General features: G+C 39.6%; 1 protein-coding gene across 1 annotated transcript in view; it reads right to left on the bottom strand.

Moving 5' to 3' along the window:
• The window catches only part of PTGFRN (prostaglandin F2 receptor inhibitor), a gene marked incomplete at its 5' end in the record, with an annotated part of 905,906 nt that overhangs the window by 147,306 nt on the left and 736,522 nt on the right, over positions 1 to 22,078 (bottom strand).

Below are 22,078 nucleotides of genomic sequence, written 5' to 3'. Positions count from 1 at the left end.
ACCTTCTTGGTCTTGCTTGACAGTCCTCTCAGCACCGTTTTCTGTTTTTTCTTACTTTTGTCTTCTTTCTGTACTTTCTCTGTTGCTCGTAGGGCTTCCTTCTCTGAAATGTGCTTTTTTCTGCAACTCACAGTTTACTCTGTTATATTTTCCCTTGCCATTCATGCCTCTTTCTTCCTCAGTCCTCTTCTACTCGCTGTTCATAACTCTTATCACCATCTTCTTCAAATCTTTGGGTTTCACATACCAATTTTCTTCCTGAATTTCAAGTAAATTCAAGAACTTGTGTCTTTGATCTCCATATCATGTTAAAATATTTCTTTTTAAGCACTATTTTTAACAAACATTACATGCATTAATACTTCATCTTGTACTTGTATGTGCAGGAGTGACGTATTTATGACAGGTCAAGGGCTGACCAGTATGTAGAGAGCTTTACCTATTCTTAATACAAAGTCTCATCTTAAAATTCAAGCACACAGTCCATTTTTATCCAATGCAGGAGAGAGGCTGCTCCATATATATCATTACTACAGCCATCACTCTATAAGAGTCTTATTTATGAATTTCTGAACACATTAAAATATCATCATGTGCATTTAGACACAGATAAATTGAAAAATATTCTGGCTGTTCCTTAATAACCTCCTTTCAAGCATCTTCCAAATACTCAAAGCCTGCTTTAAAAAAATGTTTCTACCCCCATCTGGACTAATGCACTTAATCAGCTTGCTAAACAAGGAAACTCTCAAAGGTCAATTCATCCACAAAACTCTTCAGTGGGTTTGGTTGCATGCAGTAAGTTTTAAGATGGCATTTATTGTTTAAGCACTGTCCTGAGTGCTCGTAGCCAGATACTGCTGTCATTTCAGCTCTGTCTTTTCATTGTTTTCCTCTAGTTGTGGAACTGCCTCTCTTCTTGCAGTTGCATTCTGTCATTTTGACAGCCATTATTCTTTAACACTCTAATTTTCTAATTTCTACAATCAGTGCTTCAGCTTCTCCAAGGTTTCTTTCCTGCTTCACAGCTCACTCTGACACCACATTCCATGAGAACCTTCTTCCACCACTCATCAGTTTTCCCCATAAAAATTGATCATCTTAGCAGTTTATTCACAAGTTCCCAAAAACGTTCATACATTTCAAGGTGCTAGTCTCGACAAAAAAACTCATGCCAACCCACAGTATCCTCACTATGTGGAATGCCCATCCTTGTGAACTCTTGTCTGTCCCTGGCTACTACTCCTTGGTTGTGCATTAACAGTTCCAGGGCTTCCTCTAACTTATGGCAAGAATTCACAATCATTCTGGTCAAATGCCTATCAGTAAATATAAATATAAAACAGTGGCAAATGACGATACATTTACCTGCATATGCTGCAAACAATTTAAGAAAATTTTACATGAGAGATCAAGCTTACTTAAAAGCCAGATCTGCTCATATGTTTCGAATTCACAGTTCTCTGCCCACATCATGACTGTTACCAGTGTAGAACTGTTTGTAGATTGCTATAAAATGTACAGCTGTAATATCACATATGATTTTTATTCTCTATTTTGGGAAAGGAAAGAATTGTGGCCTGTACCAAATACAAGATCATCTATCTCATAATAAACGTATGCATTGCCTGCTCTTGTAAGGCTTGCAAGGTATTCTTATTTTAAATAATGCAATAATTGGCACAGTAAGCATCCTAAGCATAAGTGCCTTTATACCAGGACAACCTGAAATTATCTGTGTGTTTAAGCAACTTCCCTGAACCCACACACACAGTGTGCAGGCAATGAGTGAGTTAATAAAAAATGAAACACGATGCACCTAATTAGCATCTCTCTTCTTTGCTACATGCCTGTTTGCCTGTTCCTACTTAATTCTTGGATGCCTTTACTTGTACTGACACATGATTAGATGTTCCTTTATATTAATGATGTTCATAAGCACTGCATCAGTAAAACTCAAACATGCTTCTCAGAGGGGCTACTGAACACACAGCAATATCAGTAAATGAAAGCATCTGTTCATATTCTGTAATAATTTTACTTTATACAGTACTGTTCATTTGTGAGTTCATTAAATATACCAAGTAATTATATACAAATTACATTACATTATATACAGCAAAAACTGAGGGTAATGGTACTCAATGCCAGAAGTCTAAATTTCAAAATGCACTCACTCAAGGCACTCCTTAAAATGGAGAACACTGATATCTGTGCAGTGACTGAGACCTGGTTCAAGGCTCCAGAGAGCACCCCTGCACTACCAGGCTATAATTCATACCACACTTTTCTGCCATGTAACCTGGACCGAAACACCAAAGGTGGGGGTGTGTCCATATTCATTAAGGATATCCACACTACCAGGCTAGTTGCTCAGCATAATGCATCCGAGGTTATCCAAGTGCAACTAACTCTTGGCAAAAATGCAATCCAAATTGTAGCTTGCTACAGATCCCCCAGGATTCCCACTCCTCTTTTCTTTATGTACTGGAAAATATTAGGGTTCAACCAAACACTTTAATAATGGGCGACTTCATCTACCCCACCATTAACTGGGAAAACTACTCATGTACCAACTCCTTAGAGCAACACTTTCTGGAATTCATAAACTCCAATGCCCTAGATGAACTTATCCATACCCCCACAAGGGGCAACAATATCCTAGACCTAGTCATTACCAACATGAGTGACTGGTGTTCCACACCTGAAGTCAACTCCTCGTTGGTCCGATCTGACCATAAGCTAATCACCCTTGATATCCATATCCCACGCCCACCCCCCCCATTAAGGAAACCACAGTAAAAAATTTCTCCAAAGCCAACTTCATGCTTCTTAAGACAGAAGCATTGAACTTCATGACACCCATGCAGATGGACAATACAGTTACAACTGCTGAATCCTACACAAATGCACTCTATAAGCACTTACATGAGTGCATGGATCGTGCTATCCCAAACAGAACCAAGACGCTATCCTCCAAAAAATACAAGCCAATCTGGTGGTCCCCTGCCATAAACAAACTGTACAACAAAAGGAAGAAACTGTTGCAAAAGAGAGTAAAATCCCATGAGTGGAGGAGCTCCCTGGTCAGCCTCAGTAGGAAGCTGAGATCCCTTATAAGATCCTCCAAAGCAAGCTATGAAAATAAAATCGCCACTAATTCCAAGGACAACCACAAAGCATTCTATAGCTATGTCAAGAATCTCAATAGCAACACCCAAATCTGCTCAGAGTTACAGCACAAAGGCACGAAAATTACAGAACCAACTGATATTGCCAACATCCTGGCAGATAGGTCAGTGCTAACTTTACCCCCCCACCCCCTAAAGGGCCCATATCTATACAGGAAGAATGCAGAGTCCCTGTAATCACAACTACACAGGTGAAAGCTGCACTCTCTAAAGCCAAAAACACAGCATCCATTGGAACGGACAACATTCCCAGGCTACGTTTTACATGAACTTCAGAATGAACTGGCTTCTCACTTAAGCACCATGTTCAATAATAGCCTCGCATCAGGCTTTGTGACCACTGAATGGCACACAGCAACAGTTATCCCACTCCACAAAGGGGGAGCCACCACTGATCCCGGGAACTATAGACCTATTAGCCTGACGAGCCTGGTCTGCAAGGCCATGGAACGTATCATCATGGAACTCATAAACAAAGACATTGGTAACCTCCAAACTCTGGATCCCACCCAGTTCGGGTTTGTGAAAGGCGGATCATGCCACCTGAACCTGATCGACTTCTATGAGGCAGTCACCAAAGCCGTAGATGAGGGTAAGGTGGTTCACACAGCCTATCTTGACCTCGCCAAGGCTTTCGACACCATGCCCCATTCTGGGATTATAGCTAAACTCAATAAACTAGGTATAAATCCCTAAGTCACAAGATGGGTTGCCAAGTGACTCACTGACAGAACCCACACTGTAAAAGTTGCAGACTCCAAATCTGACCTCAAACCAGTGACAAGTGGAGTACCACAGGGTTCCGTCCTGGGACCGGTCCTGTTTGGTATCTACTTCTCTGAAGTACAGGCTAACACAGAAGGCCTCTGGCTAACGAAGTTCGCAGATGACTGCAAACTAGGAGCCATAGTCAAGTCCATAAATGATGCGAACATCCTACAGAAGGACCTCTCTGAGACAGATGCCTGGTGTCAGAGCCATGGCCTCAAGCTCAATACCAAAAAGTGCAGTGTCATCCCCTTTGGTAAAAACTCTGAACCCATGAACTACCACATAGGCAGCAATCTACTTAACACCGAATGCGTGATAAGAGACCTTGGGACCCAGGTGGACAGTAGTCTCTCCTTTGATAGTCACATCGCCACAGTAGTCAGGAAGTCCTTCTACGTGGCACACCTCATCATAAAAGGGTTCTCATCCAGGAAAAAAGAGGTCATCGTTCCCCTCTACTCGACGCTCATTAGACCCATTATAGAGTACAACGCCCCTTTTGGAATGCACCTCACAAGACATCTGCAGCAGCTGGAAAGGCCACAGAAGTACTACACAAAGAGGATTACTGGACTCAAACAAATGCCCTACACTGACCGTCTCAAAAAACTCCATCTTTACTCTGTAGCATATCGCCTACTCCAAGGTGATCTCTGCCTAATGTATAAAGCTGCGTCAAACCCAGAGCTGTTGGACATGCTACACCTAAAGAAATCCCAATCCCTCTGAGCTACATGCTCTAGGGACCTAAACCTTGTCAACACAATAAACAGGACATGCTGGAGGGATAGATTCCTATCCCAGAGACTTCTCATACTCTGTTACAGGTTACCCATCTATGTCAAGCAAAGTTCTTCATTGGCACTCTTCAAGAAAAATCTTGATGAGTGGATGGGAAATAGGAAATACACCCCGGGGATCACTTCTGTGTCTCTGCTCGACAGTGGCACAGGAAAATAACTTTCTTGGGTGGTGTAAGCCAGGGAACCTTGTTGGCTAGGCTTACGTAGGCCCTTGGGCCGATAGCCTAGCACCTACCTATGAACAACCTACTACATAGTAAACAGCTAGACTTAAGAAAGATGAAACATGCTCATTTGATTTGCAGATATAGCTATGTCTTTCCTTCTCCATTTACCAAGATATAATCTGAGTTAACTAGTGTTCTGATCATGCAATAGAGATTCAAAGTAATGAGGCCTAAATTTCTGGAAGGCAAGATAACTATCTGGAAGCATTTAAGATGTCTTTTCCAGTTTTCATAGTGGCGCAAACCATTGGTGTAAATATTTGCCATGCTACCAATGTGATGTTGAAATGCAGCATTAGTATCATGAAAAACACACAAGTGGGATTAAAGGAATCCACGTTAAGTTGAAAACGCAGTTTTGTCTCCAAGTTTTAACTTCAGAATCAAGCCATCACCTTTGACAAAGATAACCATACTGAAGATCATTGCATTATTCTGCTTGTGCCTGCCAGTATGTCCACAAAGCCATCCTGTCCTAGGGCTGGCCAATCACTGCCAGTAAATAAGCAACAAAACATGATGAAATGACTGGCAATGACACCACATGTAAAAGAATACAAAAAAAGACTACATCTTTAATAGAAATCTCTGAAAATGGCATACAGCACCAGAATGCCATCACAGCCAGCATAAAATACACAGAGTACAGGTAAAACACTGCTGAGCGAGAAATTAACATATTTTCCTGAATGCACCCTCCCCAAGTACATTTTTTTTTCAAAATTAAAAATGCAAATATAATCACAAAGGATATACAGCATAAAGCATTAGTATGTATGTTCATTAACAGCCGATCTGTGCATTTGCAGCAAATGCAAACGGGTGGACACAAGACTATAGCTCCATTTTTTTTCAAATTATGTTCTAGTTGCTATACAACATTCAGTGTAGTAGAGAGTTCTAATCTCCTGATGATCTTTTTAATGAAAAATACCGTCCTGTTATACTACTGATATTTATGGAGGGGGCCACTGCACAACAAGTGTTTAAGTAGTGGCCTCTTGGAAACAAAAGAGCCACAAGAATGTGTTTATTAGCAATGGAATGGGACATTATAATGTAGTTTAAATGGTGAAGGGAAGGAATGGGACAGGTCAGTAAGCAACAACTCTAAGAAATTACAGTGATGTGGAACCACTATATGGATTGAGTGATGTAAAAATGGGTGGTGTCAAGGAGCAATGAGAGACATCAGAACTTATCACAATTAAAGAATTAGTTCCTACAGACAGACACAGGAGGCATGCTCTATGACAAAGCTTCACCATGTCTCTGTAGTGTAATTTTGTGCTGTGTGTGTGTGTGTGTGTGTGTGAGAGAATAATTCATGCTGCTGGAACTTTTCTTGTATAGCTTACCTGCAAGTAGTCAAATACTCACTTTGAATGATTTCTTTGTTCTTTTATTAAATACTAAGGAAATTTCTAGAAAGTAATTTTTTTTCAAAGATGCTTTTTGGTGAGTGCTGGCTATATTGATTGTTATTAGATGGATTATGTAGGAAAACAGTTGGACATTACAGGTGGATGTGTGTGCGCGTGTGTGTTTGGAGGTTATAGCTTTCTAGGCAGGGGGATAGATTTGGTGTTGCTTGTGTGATTTATGTGGTATTTGTCCAACAGTCATATAATGATAGCATTAAGGAAAGGTTTTTTCAAAAGTAAGATGCAGGGTTGAAGTTAGTACACATCAGTAAGATGCAACATGGGGGTTTCATTTTTGATCGGTTGTCACTGCATTTTAAATAGGTTTACTTAAAATCAGTAATCTTTGATCGTTGTGTGTACAATTTTGACCATCTGGCATATTCTCGTGTGTGTGTAAGTAATATATATATATATATATATATATATATATATATATATATATAAACATACGTGTGTGTGTGTGTGTGCATCATACCTCTCAACTGTCCCTGATTTTGACTCAAATTTTAGCTCTGTTTCGCTTAATCCCTCCTAAAACTAGTGACTTTAGGAGGAAAGGTGGTGAATTACACTTAATGAATAATGACAATAATTAAGAGTTATAGACTTCTTTTACATCAGAAAATGTGTATTAATTCATATGCTCTGATTCTATCAATGTTTCAAGTTAATAGCACTAATATTTTAAAAGTGTCCCTGATTGTGTTGAAATTTGTCCCCAATTGGTTGAGAGGTCTGGAATATATATATATATATATATATATATATATATATATATATATATATATATATATATATATATATATAAAAACTCTATACACACACACATACATATTTATTTTTTTAGGGTCTATATTAGATAGTTGAAGTTCCGTAACTCCGAACACCTAATGGTCGAACCATTAAGTTCAAAGTTACAGAACTTCAACTATGCAAAAAAAAAAAAAAAAAAAAAAAACGTACAAATCAATAACTTGTAAGCAAGGAGGCAAGCCCCCTGCACCCCCCAAGTGGGGGGGCTGCGCACCCTACACCCCCCGCTGTGTAAATACACCAACTCCGAGATCGCACCACATTGAAGTGAATGGAAGCCTCCGATAATGGAGATTTCCATTCAAACACTCGAATGTTTACAAATTTGAACGTATGGTCTCGACCATGTGTGGTTCAAACTTGTAAAAGTTCGACTACGTGAATGAAACCCATATTTTATTTTTATATATATATATATATATATATATATATATATATATATATATATATATATATATGTATATATATATCTATCTATATACACCCACACATTCATTTCACACACACACACACACACATCACACACTTCATTTCGAGACCAAGCTCGAATTCCCAAAATCTCGAACTTCATAGGGTCGAGACCAAAAAATCGAGTTTTGGAAACTCGAACTTCTAAAATGAACCCCCCCCCCCAAAAAAAAAAAAAAAAAAAGTCAAACCGCTTTTGCAGGGGGGCTTCACCCCCCTGTGCCCCCCACACCCCCCTACTTAAATATACCAACTCCGAGATCGCGCTACAGTGGGGAAAAGGGAAATCTCCCATATTACGCTGTATGCGGAAGCGCAAAACGGGAGATTTCCCACTTCCTGTCAACACCGCAAAAAAGATAAAAACATTACGTACACACAGAGCGTACAAGAAGCCTTGCCTCTGTGTGCACATAATGTTTTAAGGTAAGTAAAGTGTTATTTTTTAAAACTTTACATATTCGATTTACTGAAACGTCGATCATATGGTCTCGACCATATGATATTCGAGATTTCAGTAATTTGATTATGTAAAGTGCTTCCATAGATATATATATATATATATATATATATATATATATATATACACACACATACACACACATATATATAATTATATATATATATATATATATATATATATATATATATATGTTGTGTCTTTCGGCTTTTTCTGGTTAGGGGTCGCCACAGCAGAAACTCCGGTCCGCTAATGATTGGCAGTAGATTTTTACGTGCCGAGTTGCCGGCCCTGATGCACAACCTTCAACGAAGGTACGCCCATTCACACGTCTCCACACACAAGACGCTCTAGCTGAGAATCAAACAGGACAACATCGTACTGTGAGGCGACAACGCTACCGCACCACCACCGCAGTATATATATATATATATATATATATATATATATATATATATATATATATATATATATATATATATATATATACACACACACCACCGCAGTATATATATATATATATATATATATATATATATATATATATACACACACACATACACATACAGTGGATATAAAAGTGTACACAACCCTGCTAAAATGCCAAGTTTTTTGTGATATAAAAAATGAGACCACAATAAATCATTTCAAAACTTTTCCCACCTTTAATGTGACCTATAACCTGTATAATTCAAGTGAAAAAGAATCAAATCTGTTAGGGGAAGAAATATAAAAAATAAAAAAGCGTACAATAAACTGGTTGCATAAGTGTGCACACCCTTAAACTAATACTTTGTTGAAGCACCTTTTGATCTAATTACAGCATTCAGTCTTCTTGGGTACACACCTTCCATCAATTAAAGTGACTGATTAACCCCAAATAAAGTTCAGCTGTCCTAGTAGGATTGTCCTGACATTTACTCAGTTGCCTGCTACAGCAAAAGTCATGGTTCGCAGACAGCTTACAAAGCATCAAAGGGATTTCATTGTTGAAATGTATCAGTCAGGAGAAGGGTACAAAAAAAATTCCACAGTATTGGATATACCATGGAACACAGTGAAGACAGTCTTCAAAAGCTGGAGAAAATATGGGACAACAGTTACGTTGCAAAGAACTGGATGCCCCTCCAAAATTGATGAAAAGACAAGATGAAAACTGGTCAGGGAGGCTGCCATGAGACCTACAGCAACATTGAAGGAGCTGCAGGAATTTTTGGCAAGTACTGGTTGTGTACTGTGTGTGACAACAATCTCCCATATGTCTGGGCTATGGGGTAGGTTTGCAAGACAGAAAAACATCCAGGCCTGGCTAAAATTTGCAAAACTATACATCAAGTCTCCCAAAAGCATGCGGGAAAATGTGTTATGGTCTGATGAGACCAAAGTTGAAATTTTTTGGCCACAATTCCAGAAGGTACGTTTGGCACAAAAAAGTAGATGCTAGAGTGTATTCATTGTTGCAGTCATCACATTTGGGTTATCTGCTTGCAGTAGCCCTCAGTCGGGCTGATTAACAAAGTCTTGGGTCTTGCGTCGGTTGCTGTCTCTTTTTCCGTGATGTCAGGTCATTAGGGGTATAAAACATGCAGTCGATGCCATTACATCAGTTTTTCTTGCCCCAGATGTCAGGTGCCCCCTTAATGGGAAGCAATAAAACATATATATACATATATACAAGGATACACCTCCAATAAAAAAGCAAATATACCAAAAAGCTTTTAAGCATAGAAAAGGAGAGTAGAGGTATAGCAAAAAAAGTCAGGGGGCTGGAGGGAGGGTAACCAGGACTGCAACAGTGAATACACTTAAACATCTACATTTATGGTAAGGGTTCACAACTGTACTATGTTCTTCGTGTTTCACTGTTGCAGTCATCACATTTGGGTAGATTCCCAAAGCTAAGGATGGGAGAAGGAATTTAGATAGAATGAGGACCAGCTACAAGACCCTGCAAGACTGCAGTGGCAAAGCCAGCTCTGGATTTTGAGAAAAGTGGCAAATGGTAATGCTTGGTGAAGGTATGTACAGAACTCCAGGTAGCAGCTTCTAGGATGTCCCTGGTAGGGACACCTCTGAGAAAGGCTGCAGAGGTAGATGCAGCCCTGGTTGAATGGTGTCTGATCCCCTGTGGGATTGGATTCCATGGTGCTTATAACAGAAATTAATGCAATGGCCTATCCATTTAGAAATGGTTTTCTTTGAAATAGCCTTCCCCTCTGCCCCTGCAGCAAATGCCTCCAGCAGTTGTTCAGATTTCCTTTGAGGTTTAGTTCTGTCCAAGTAAAATCTAAGTTGTCTGTGCAAATCTAAGGAGTGCAGTATCTGTTCCCCTTTGTTCTGTGGATTAGGAAAGAAGCCTGGCAAATGAATGGACTGAGAGCCACACTGGATACCACCTTGGGCATGAAGGAGGGATTGGTTCGGAGGGACACCCTGTCTGCATGAAAGATGATGAAAGGCTCCACTGCCATAAGGGCCTGTAATTCAGATACCCTTCTTGCTGAAGTGATTGCTAAAAGGAAAGCTGTTTTCCAAGAAAGGAATTTTAAATCTGCACTAGCAGCTGGCTCTTAAGTAAAAAGAGTGAGTTTTCTCCAATACAAAGTTAAGGTCCCAGGCTGGGGTTGGTGCTCTCCTGGGTGGTCTTACATTTTTGGCCCCTCTGAGGAACTGCCTGAGCAGTGGATGAGAAAAGGGGAGGTTCTGTGTTATAATGAGCTGAAATGGCTGAGGCGTGAATTTTGATGGAGGAAAAAGAAAGGCCCTTGTGAAGCATCTCGGTTAAGTATTGTAAAATCTGAGGTAAGTTGGGTGCTGCTCTGCTCATCCCTTGAGACTGGTTCCAGGCACAGAATCTTTTCCATTTTTCAGCATAAGATTTTCTAGTACTAGACCTCCTTGCCTCTAAAATGATATCCATCACTGGTTTACTGAGTGATAATTAGACAGGCTGCAAGGTTCAGGGTTTTAAGCTGAGGGTGCAGAATCTGGTTCTCCTGCTGAGACAACAGGGTAGGGGTCAGAGGCAGATGCCATTGAGCCAACAGTGACAAATTGGGCAAGAGGGGGTACCAGTGTTGGCATGGCCAGTCTGGTGCAATCAATATCCTTGGTTTGTCCTGTTTGATCTTTAGCAGTAGTTTGGAGAGGAAAGGCATGAACTGATAGGTTTTTCCAGCTGAAGGACAGAGCATCCACTTTCCAAGCTTGTTTGTGGGGAGTCCTTGTGCAAAATTTGTCTGATTGGTAGTTCTGGGGGGAGGCAAACAGGTCTATATCTGGGCTCCCCCATTTGTTTGTCAACATGTTGCAAATCTTTGGTTCCAGTTTCCACTCGTGTGGGTCCATGAGATTTCTGCTTTGTCCGTTTGCCAGTGTATTTCATTTTCCTGGCAGGAACTGAGCTTGTATTCACTTGGCAGCTCAGGGCTGTGTTCCACAATGCCATGGCTAGTCTGTAGAGGGGGTAAGAATGGGTACCCCCCTGCTTGTTTATGAACCACAAAACCGTGGTGTTGTCCATCTTTACCATCAATTGTCCTGGAAGAATGTGGTCCTTAAAGGCTGTCAGAGCATTCTGTACAGCTAGCATTTCTTTTTGATTGATATGCAGGTGCATTTGACTTGAGTTCCATTTGCCCTGAATGCACTTCCCTGCCAGGTGAGCCCCTCTGATGTGTCTGTTGTTAGGGTTTGGGCGGCAGGGGGTAGAGAGAATGGTAGTCCCTTGTTTTGGTGGCAAGCCTCTGCCCACCAAAGAAACTCTAGGCATAGGCAAGGTATGATAGCAATCATTGCTCCTAGATCCTGAGAATGTTGACACCATAGGCTTTTTAGATACCATTGTAGTTTCCTTATATGCAGTCTTCCATATGGAATTAGAAGAATGCAAGAGGCCATGAACCCCAAGGCTTGCAGTATTTGCCGTGCAGATAGCAGGGTTTCGTGGCTTCTAGTTTGAAGTAGATTGTCAAATGAATTTGTTTCTCTGGCGTGAGGAAAGCCATCTGGGAAGTTGTATTCAAGCTTGCTCCCAGGAATATGATTTGTTGACAGGGTACCAGGTGCTATTTCTTTTTGTTTATGGTGTACCCCAGACAAGTTAGCACCCTTTGTGCAAAGGCCAGATGATTCAAAAGTATGTCCTGGCTTTCTGCCTGAATTAGACAATCGTCCAGGTATGGGTATATTTGGATATTTCTTTGCCTGCAAAATGCAATGACTGGAGCTAGGCACTTTGTGAATACCCTGGGCGCAGTAGATAAGCCAAAGGGCAGTGCAGAGAACTGATAGTGCGTGTAGCCTGCTTTGAAGCGAAGGTATCTTCTGCAAGATTCCCTGATTGGGATGTGCAGATATGCTTCCTTTAAATCGAGTGTTGCCAACCAGGCATCTTTTCCTAGCATAGGAAGCAACTGGTGAAGAGTCAGCATCTTGAATTTTGGAATCACCAAAAAGGTGTTTAGAGTAGACAGGTCCAGGATAGGACACCATGAATTGTCTTTTTTAGGTACCAGGAAAAGTCTTGAGTAGAAAACCTTGTCCCTTTTCCTCCTCTGGTACAGTTTGAACAGCCTTTATGCTTAAAAGAGAGAGTACTTGCTTTTGAGCCTCTGCCCAGTGATTTGGGGTTAGATCTGGCCAACCGTTTGGGGTTGGTAACATGTGGAAGTGAAATCTGTATCCTTGGGGCACTACGTTTAAAACCCATTTGTCATGGGTAATGAGCTCCCAGTTTTTTGCATGTAGGGCCATCTTTCCCCCCAAAGGGGCAGTCAGTTGAGAAGTGCTTGGAAGTTTTAAAATTAAGTCATTGAGACAGTTTACCATAGGGGGGGGGGGTTTACTACTCCCAGATTTAGAAGAGGCCCCCCCCCCACTGCTTAGTCCTGTGCATACCCTGGGACTGAAGCCTGGCTGTTCTGCTGGATCTGGGTTTGGACTCAGAAGGCCTGGAAGAGGCAGGAAAGGACCAATTCTTAGAAGGCCAATGCCTACTAAATCTTGGAGGTTGTACTTGTAAGAAATCTTTAACAGTTTGCATAGATTTAGCTTTTTCCTCGATATTTTTAAGAAATTCTTCTGCCTTATTGCCAAACAGGCGGTCCTGGTTTTAGGATCATCCAGTAATTTAACTTTAACATGATCTGGCAAGGATTGCTCCTTAAGCCAAGCATGCCTTCAGACCCAGTAACAGCAGCCCTGCAAGATACTTCTAGAAAATCAAAACCACATTGCAAAGTATGTTTTCCAACTTGTTCAGCAGAATGCATTAAATCCTGTAAATCCTTATTTTCACCACAATCAGGAATCAACATAATTTTCTGTTTCAGCAATCCAGTAGTATGCTGCTGATAATTTAATATGTGAAACTGACAGTTTAAGGACCTAATGGCCAAAGTTGCAGAAGTGTATACCTTCTTACCCCATCTATCCAGCGCCCTGGAGTCTCTATCAGAGGGGGTAGGATTTTTGGCAGTAGTAGCTTTGATGCCCTTGGGACCCTGTGAAATGGTCTCAGGATCTGCAGTAGGATTTTTGAAAAGGAACTTGTGAGAGTCAGGAACCCTGTAATATCTATCAGGTTTTCTGGGAGCAGGAGGTAAAGAGTCAGGGGCCAAACCAGATTCCGAAAAGTCATCATCAACAATGTCTAGTACAGGAGGGATAGCTAAAGGCCTGTGCTGAGGCAAGAGTAAGAAATCCCTAAGCCTCTTTTTAGAATCAGAGAAATCCTGACTTTCCCAATGAAAATGTTCCCTAAAAGTATGTAAGGTTTCACCAAAAGAAAAATCCTCTGGGGGGAAAGCAGAGGGAATAGAGTCCTCAGCATCATAATCCTCATAGATAAATAAAGGTAAATCCTGGTCATCAAAGGAAACTGAAATTTCAGAATCCTGGGTCAGAAGTATCATAAGCAAACTCTGTTCTAGGTCTCTTAGAGGGGAAGCTTGGCTTCTCCTGATTAAAGTAATAAGGTCTTCAGCCATTCTTATTTGTTTTTTAGGCATAGAGGCCTGACCATGCTGTCTGGTCATCAGTTTTGTAGGCATGGTTCGAGTTTTAGGCCTTATAGAAGAAGATGGCATCGGTTTAATATGCAAGTCAGTAGGCCTGAATACACCCTCATAAGCCGGTGCCTGCAGAGTGGCTCCGGACCAATCCAAGGTAGATACATCCGCAGGTTCCACAACTGAAGCATCTCGCGGCACACCAGACTCTGAATGGGTCTCAGTAGACACCTGTGAATCTGAAGTAGCGGGCATCAGGGGCTGCAAAAGTGTCTCACTGAGTACCTGTGAACTGGTGACCATCTTAGGAGAAGCGTTGTCGGCAGCTTTGGACCTAGGCGGCCTGTCTCTGTCTATCTTTGTGTTTTTTCGGAATATCGGTAGTAGGATGGCTTACCGAAGACATATCTGGATAATAGAACCGAGCACCAAAATATTTAGAAGCGAAAATATACAGACGACGGATAGTTCGTGGTTTAAATAAGGCACAAAACCAACAGCGAGTTACGTCATGGTCAGGGCCTAGTCAAAGAATACAGTACGAATGAAAATCTTTATGAGGTATTTGCTTTCCACAAGAAATGCAATTATTTAATTTTATGGACATTGGTTAGAGCAAGAAAGTGTTTCCCCAACGGGGTACTTAGCTTTTAGTTGAAGACTTCGGTTATGAAACTCGAAAACGAACATTTCAGGAGTTGGCCGACCGGCACTTGCGAACTGCTTCTGCTTCGGGCACTGCACGGCAAAAAAGACAGGTGTAATGGCGTTGGCTGCATGTTTTGTACCCCTGATGATCTGACATCACGGAAGAAGAGACAGCAACTGACACAGGACCAAAGACTTTTGTTAATCAGGCCGACTGAGGGCTACTGCAAGCAGATAACCCAAATGTGAATGAGATGACTGCAACAGTGAAACATGAAGATAATCAACACTTCGCATCCCCAAAAAAGCACCAGCCCCACGGTGAAGCACTGTGGTGGCAGTATCATGCTTTGCAGTTGCTTTTCTTCAGATGGAACTAAGGCTTTAGTCAAGGTGGAAGAAATTATGAAAAGTTCCAAATACCAGTCACTTTTGGCACAAAACCTTCAGGCGTCTGCTAGAAATCTGAAGATGAAGAAGAATTTCACCTTTCAACACAACAATGACCCAAAGCATATGTCGAAATTGACAAAAGAATGGCTTCACCAGAAGAAAATTAAAGTTTTGGAATGGCCCAGCCAGAGCCCAGATCTAAATCCAATAGAAAATCTGTGGGGTGACCTGAAGAGGTCTGTGCACAAGAGATGCCCTTGCAATCTATCAGATTTGGAGTGCTTTTGGAAGGAAGAATAAGCAAATATTGCCAAGTGAAGATGTGCCATGCTGATAGACTCCTACCCAAGAAGGCTGAATGCTGTAATTAAATCAAAAGGTGCTTCAACAAATTATTAGTTTAAGGGTGTGCACATCTATATTGTACATTTTTTTTATATTTTTCCCCTAACAGATTTGTTTGTTTTTCAATTGAATTGTACAGGTTGTAGGTCACATTAAAGGTGGGAAAAGTTTTGAAATGATTTACTATAGGCTCATTTTTTTATATCACAAAAACCTGTCATTTTAACAGGGGTGTGTGCAGTTTTTATATCCACTGTTTGTATATGTATGTGTGTGTGTGTGTGTGTGTGTGTGTGTGTGTGTGTGTGTGTGTGTGTGTGTGTGTGTGTGTGTGTGTGTGTGTGTATATATATATATATATATTTTTTTTTTATATGTGCATGTGTATTTATATACATATACACATGCGCACACGGACACCTTTGGTAACTGGGAAAGCTCACTGAATGCACAATGCCTTTTCAGAGGCAACATGAGAGCAGCAGGTTGTTGTGTCTTTCGGCTTATCCCAGTTAGGGGTCGCCACAGTGGAACTCCGGTCCGCTAATGTTTGGTAGTGGATTTTTACGTGCCGAGTTACCAGCCCTGACGCACAACCTTCAACTAAGGTACGCCCATTCACGCATGCCTCCACACAGAAGACGCTCTAGCTGAGAATCGAATGGGACAAAGTCTTGCTGTGAGGCGACAATGCTACCGCAGCACCACTACATGTATTTAAATGATTTTCTCAAAGTCACACAGTAGGCAGATGGAGGCTACAGCCAACAAACCCAGAAGTGATGCAGGGCCTTGGCTTAGTGGCGCAGTCTTAAACCTGTGCTCCAAACTGCCAGCATAAACTCAGTTACATAGACTAAGACATGCACTCAAAGAAGAAATGTGTGTCACTGTCACCATCTGCACACTTGAACGGTTTTATTTCTGCAACACATTTACACTTGTGAACAAAATAAAAATGAGAAACAGACCACAAAGGAATTGCTTTGAGGAAGGTGCCTGAAACAGCCATGCCACAGTGAAATTCTAAAGAAAACAACCACACATATTGCATAGATAAACAGCAGCATAAGATCTATATGTACAGACTACCACAAATCACTACTGAGTTATTCATTATTAAATCCAAATGCAGCACTTAAAAAGTTTTTTTTTTCAATACAAACGAGTGGAAAGCTTGGTTAATATAATATCTGAATTTGCAGCAAGATTTTCACTGACTACTTATTTATATCTTCTTGGATATGCTGTACTAGAGGGTTGAGGTAAATTTTCATTGGAAGACCAGAGAGGAAAGCCTCAAATATATAATCTATAACTGAAAAGAAAAAACACCAAACACAGAAATTATAACACAAAATCAACCAACACCAGTATCATACTGACCACTTAGTCTTTTCATCCACCTTTCTACTTCAAAACTATTCTAACTAAAGAAATACTGAAGGAGGGAGACGAGGAATAATAAATGATGCACCGCCTACAACCAAAGGTTTAGACCCCTGACTCATCCACCTGTGCACAGACCCTATCTTTCTTCCTCTTAAAACACCATTACAACTTATGCATAATCCATAATGTCATGCCCAAGCAATAGAAAACAATGAAGGTGACACCAATTCCCAAATCCTCTAAATCTCATTCATTTAGCAACTTCAGACCCATCTCCATCCTGTCGACCTTGTGGAAAAATTCTACAGTAACTACTCTGCAACCAAGTATCACATCAACCATAGCGATACAAAATCCTCTGTCAATCAAAGCATGGCTTCTAGTCTGGCAGGCACACATGACTTCCCTTTATACCCCTCACTGATGACATTCTCTTAAACAGAGAAAAGGGCCTTATGACAGGAGCTGTTTTTGCTCACCTAACTAAAGCATTCAACAGTGTCGACCACATTTGTTCTCAAACTTCCTGCCTGAGGCCACTATCAGCCCCACAGGTAGTGGGATCGGTTTAAGGACTTCCCATCAAACAGGCACTTTCAGGTGTAGATTGGTTCCACAAACTTGCCCACCACTCTACAACTAAAGGAGTCCCCCCAAGGATCAGTTTTATCACCAATTCTATTGTCTTTCTTCACTAAAAGACTTCCAGTGGCAAAGTACCAATCATTCTTTACACTGACGAGATTGTCACCTACAGAACAGGATCACCATTATTACAAATTAAACAGCTACAACAAGACATTCCCTCCCTGTGCAGCTGGTTACATAAAAATAAGTAGATTTTTAACATTACAATAACTAATCATGATTTTTGGAACTCCACAAAAGCTCTATAAAGTCCTATCAAACTGGTCTGTTTTTTTAATTTCTTTTTTTTTTTTTGTATTTATTTTATATCGTCTTTGTTTACAAGGAAAGACTGACTGGATTTAGTTAAACCACAGGCAATAGCACCGCAAAGTCCAAGTACTATAAATAGTGCACTACTAAAGATATCTTAGCTTATGGTTAGATTCTGCTCTCAACCTCCAGAAAAATGTCCAAAATGCAAAAACAAACTTCAAGAAACCACTATTTTTAGCTAAGAAAATCTCTCACCTTTCCATCCCTTGCAGCTAGAGCAGCCATAAGTAAAGGGATATTACTTTCACAGCTTGAATATGGCCTACCAACAATTGCATCTGCCTGCACTAAAAAGTCTCATATGCAAGTTCATTAATGTGTGACTCAAACAAAAACATCATGGAATCACCGTAAAAATAAATTAGTTAAATAAAAGCCATGTAACAACACATAACAGAGTAACTCTACTCAAGTTCACTGATATTTAAACTGCTGTACCAAAAATCCTATCCATGCTCTGCTAGCAAACCATGCCTTTTCTCTCCTTAGCCCTAACATTGGGGGATCCACCCCAACCAAACAACCTCCACAGACTCCCTTCAATCATTTACACATGATCTAAGAAATCAGCTTTTTAAGCAAACATCTCAAGTACTTCCATAACACCACCATTACATAAAGTACAGTTGTGTAAAACCTTACCATAACAGTAGATGTCCTTCTCTTCACTCTTGCAGTATTCTTTACAATAGGGATTCCCTGCCAAGGGTAGCCCAACTTCTGGCCAGTATATCAAAGCCTTTGAGTTGTAATAGGGATGCCGTATGTCAAACGCATGCTCCCCTCGCATGGCGTAGGGCATAAATGTTATGTATGGATGTACCATCCTCAGAAATGAAAAGCCCCAGAAGGAACAACAGTCTAAGGACACGAAGAGGTAACAAGTACATCCAGAAGGAGAAAAGGAACAGGGGGAGGAGGGAGGGAGCGAATACTGCAATAGTGAAGAGGACATCTACTGCTATGGTAAGATTTTACAGAACTGTACTATGTGCTTGCATACTATTGTTGCAGTATTAAAAAACAGCAGAGATATTCCAATGGTCAAGGAGGCATGTAGACAAAACAATGTTAGTGTATCACCAATTTATTACCGCTTTTGTCAAAAACGGACTTCCTCAGAAACATAGTTTAATCAAAATGCTATTACCCTTTAAATACCCCTCATTTTGGTGCCAAATGCCAATAAATCAATTAAAAACAAAACAAATGTTTATCAAACACTCCAATAAAAATACATTTAAAATAAACATGTGAAAAGACATAAAAAAATGCATAGATGTGCAATATTTAAATAAACCTATATATCACTTAAAAATGTCATGTATTTTTGTCACTAAAAAGATTTTTTTAATTTTTCTTTACTTTCAAAGTCCTATGCTTAAAAAAACACTGTTTACCAAGTCATTCAAACCCATTTTTATTTCAGCATCTAAGGCTATTTGCCAATAAGTTTTTCTGTTCAAGAAAATTCTTGAAATCTCCCCCTCTTAAATCTCTATTTCCTGTTTCTATTTATTGCATTCCAAGGTATGCTTAAATAACTGACTGTTACTACTCCTTGTCCTAATATCGTATACATGCTCCCTTATACGATCCTTCAGGGGCCGAGTGGTCATCCCCATGTAGTAAGCCTCACATCCATTGCATATCCCAATATAAATAACCCCTTCAGTTTTACAATTTACATACCCTGGTACTTTAAAGCTCGGTTCTATATATCATAAGGCTATGTGGGGACCCTCCATTATGTACCTGCAATACTTGCAGGTACCACATTTGCACATTACCATCTTATGACTATTTGTTCCATTGGAAATCTTGGTGGAATGGTAATTTTCTAATACTTTTTTTAATATTAACTTGGTTACTATAAACAAAATTAGATCTTGTACCAACCACCTTTATTATGTCACTATTACCTTCTAAGATCTTCTAATTCTTTTGAACAGTTCCTCGAATGGCTGGGCAATCAACTGTCATGTCCAACATTAGGGTTGCTTTAAATTCTTTGTTAGCTATAGTATTCTTTACAATTAAAGGAAATCTTAATATAAGAAGGTAAAATTACATTCTTTTCTCCAAATGTTCTCGTTGCAATTGATTTAAATGCTCACCATCATAGCCCCTTTCTAAAAACATCTTTGTAATAATCTGAAATTCATCTAAAAGCTCTAAATCATCAATAGTCATCCGACTAGCACAGATCTATTGTCCCTTAGATATGTTCTTTTTCATGAATGATGTGTGATTGCTCTTATTGTGTAAATAGCAATTCGTGAAAGTTTTCTTCCTATGAATTCTATGAAATAAATGCATTTCTGATTCCCATCTTAAAGTAACATCTAAAAAATTCACGGTGTGACCACTGGTCCCTATAGTGAATTTCAAATACCCAGACATAAAATTTATATCAGCAACAAAATCTTTTGTTACCGAATCTGTCCCTTCCAATATAAAAAAACAGGTCATCCACAAATCTGACATAAAAATTCTGACAAAACTGTGGACTCCCAATGGGCCAAAACAATATTGGCATACAAGGGTGCTGCCAGAGAACCCATCGCCGCACCCCTTAGTTGTCTGTAATAGGTGCGGTCAATTAAAACTAAATTGTTGCTTAGTATTACTTCCATCAAATTACACAAATAATTAACTTCTGTATTACCCATTTTAGTATTGAGGGTCAAAAAACTTCTAACTGCCTCTACTACCTCTATATGAGAGATACAAGTAAACAAGGAGACAAAGTTAACAGTAAAAACAATACTTTTTTTTTCATGTCAAAGGTAAATTTTGATAAAAAATCCCTTAATTTCCCTCCAAAAATCTCATGAATCTTTAATATAGGATGGCAAAGTCTGCACTAAGGGATTCAAAACAATCTACTAAGGCCATGCCTTCTGTAATAGAATGGGGAGATGAAACAATAGGTCTAAATGGTGGTTCCCTAAGGTTCTTATGAACCTTAGGGATACCAAATAAACTTCCTATCTTAGGTTTGTCAACCGTACAAAAATTGTACATATCAAAATCAATATCCCCATTCATTAAGGCATCATACAAAAAATATTGAATATATTGATTGCTACGAGTGATTTCTATCATATTCACCTTCTCATATTCGGCCATATTATTCAGCAATTTTAACATACCATTGTGATACTGTTCTTTATTCATAACAACATTTCCCCCTTTATCACTTTTCATGACCCGTAAGTTATCTAAACTTCTTAACTGTTTCAACGCTTCATGCTCTTCCTTAGAAACATTACTGACCCATTTGTTGTTCTTTTTTAAACAAGCTTTCAATTCCTGTATACAAAATTTCTCAAATACATTTATTGTAGGATTTAAAACAGGAGTATAGCTAGATGGTTCAACAAAACTCTTAACATCTATCTTAAAGTCCTTAAGTAAATACTCTAAATTCAAGCATCGGGTAAACACTTTCAAATTAACAACGGTTCTTTTATAATCTGCCCTCCTAGTGGGCACAAAATTAAAGCCATACTTCAAGACGGACATTTGTTCGTCAGTCATTGCGGTATCAGACAGATTAATGATTTGAAAATTGTCACCATTAGACCTTACAGCTCGTCGGCTAAAGAGCTGGAATTTGTCTGCCCCCGACGTGTCCTCATTTTCTCATCTTCGGCCCTTTGCCTTCCTTTCTGGATACTAAAAAATCTTTTGATTTAGCTCCTGAATTTTCATTAACTTCTATGGGATTGACAGTACCTTCCCCAGAAATACTAGGTTTGTTAACTGAATGATCACCCTCAGTGCCCCTGGAAGGCGAATTAACAGTCTGTAAAAAACTTTCTCACCAGGGATGGTTGTTTATTGGCAAAAAGCCTTAGATGCTGATAAAAAAATGGGTTTGAATGACTTAGTAAACAAAGTGTTTTTTGAAGCATAGGTCTTTGAAAGTAAAGAAAAATTTAAAAATTTAAAAATCTTTTTAGTGACAAAAATACATGACATTTTTAAGTGATATATAGGTTTATTTAAATATTGCACATTTATGCATTTTTTATATGTCTTTTCACGTTTAGTTTAAAAGTATTTTTATTGGAGTGTTTGATAACAAATTTGTTTTGTTTTTAATTGATTTATTGGCATTTGGCACCAAAATGAGGGGTATTTAAAGGGTAATAACATTT

Source organism: Protopterus annectens, chromosome 5.part0 (assembly GCF_019279795.1).
Source record: "Protopterus annectens isolate FY-2018-M chromosome 5.part0, PAN1.0, whole genome shotgun sequence".
NCBI lineage: Eukaryota > Metazoa > Chordata > Ceratodontiformes > Protopteridae > Protopterus > Protopterus annectens.
The sequence above is the reverse complement of the archived record's forward strand: the minus strand, read 5'-3'. Positions and strand labels throughout refer to the sequence as shown.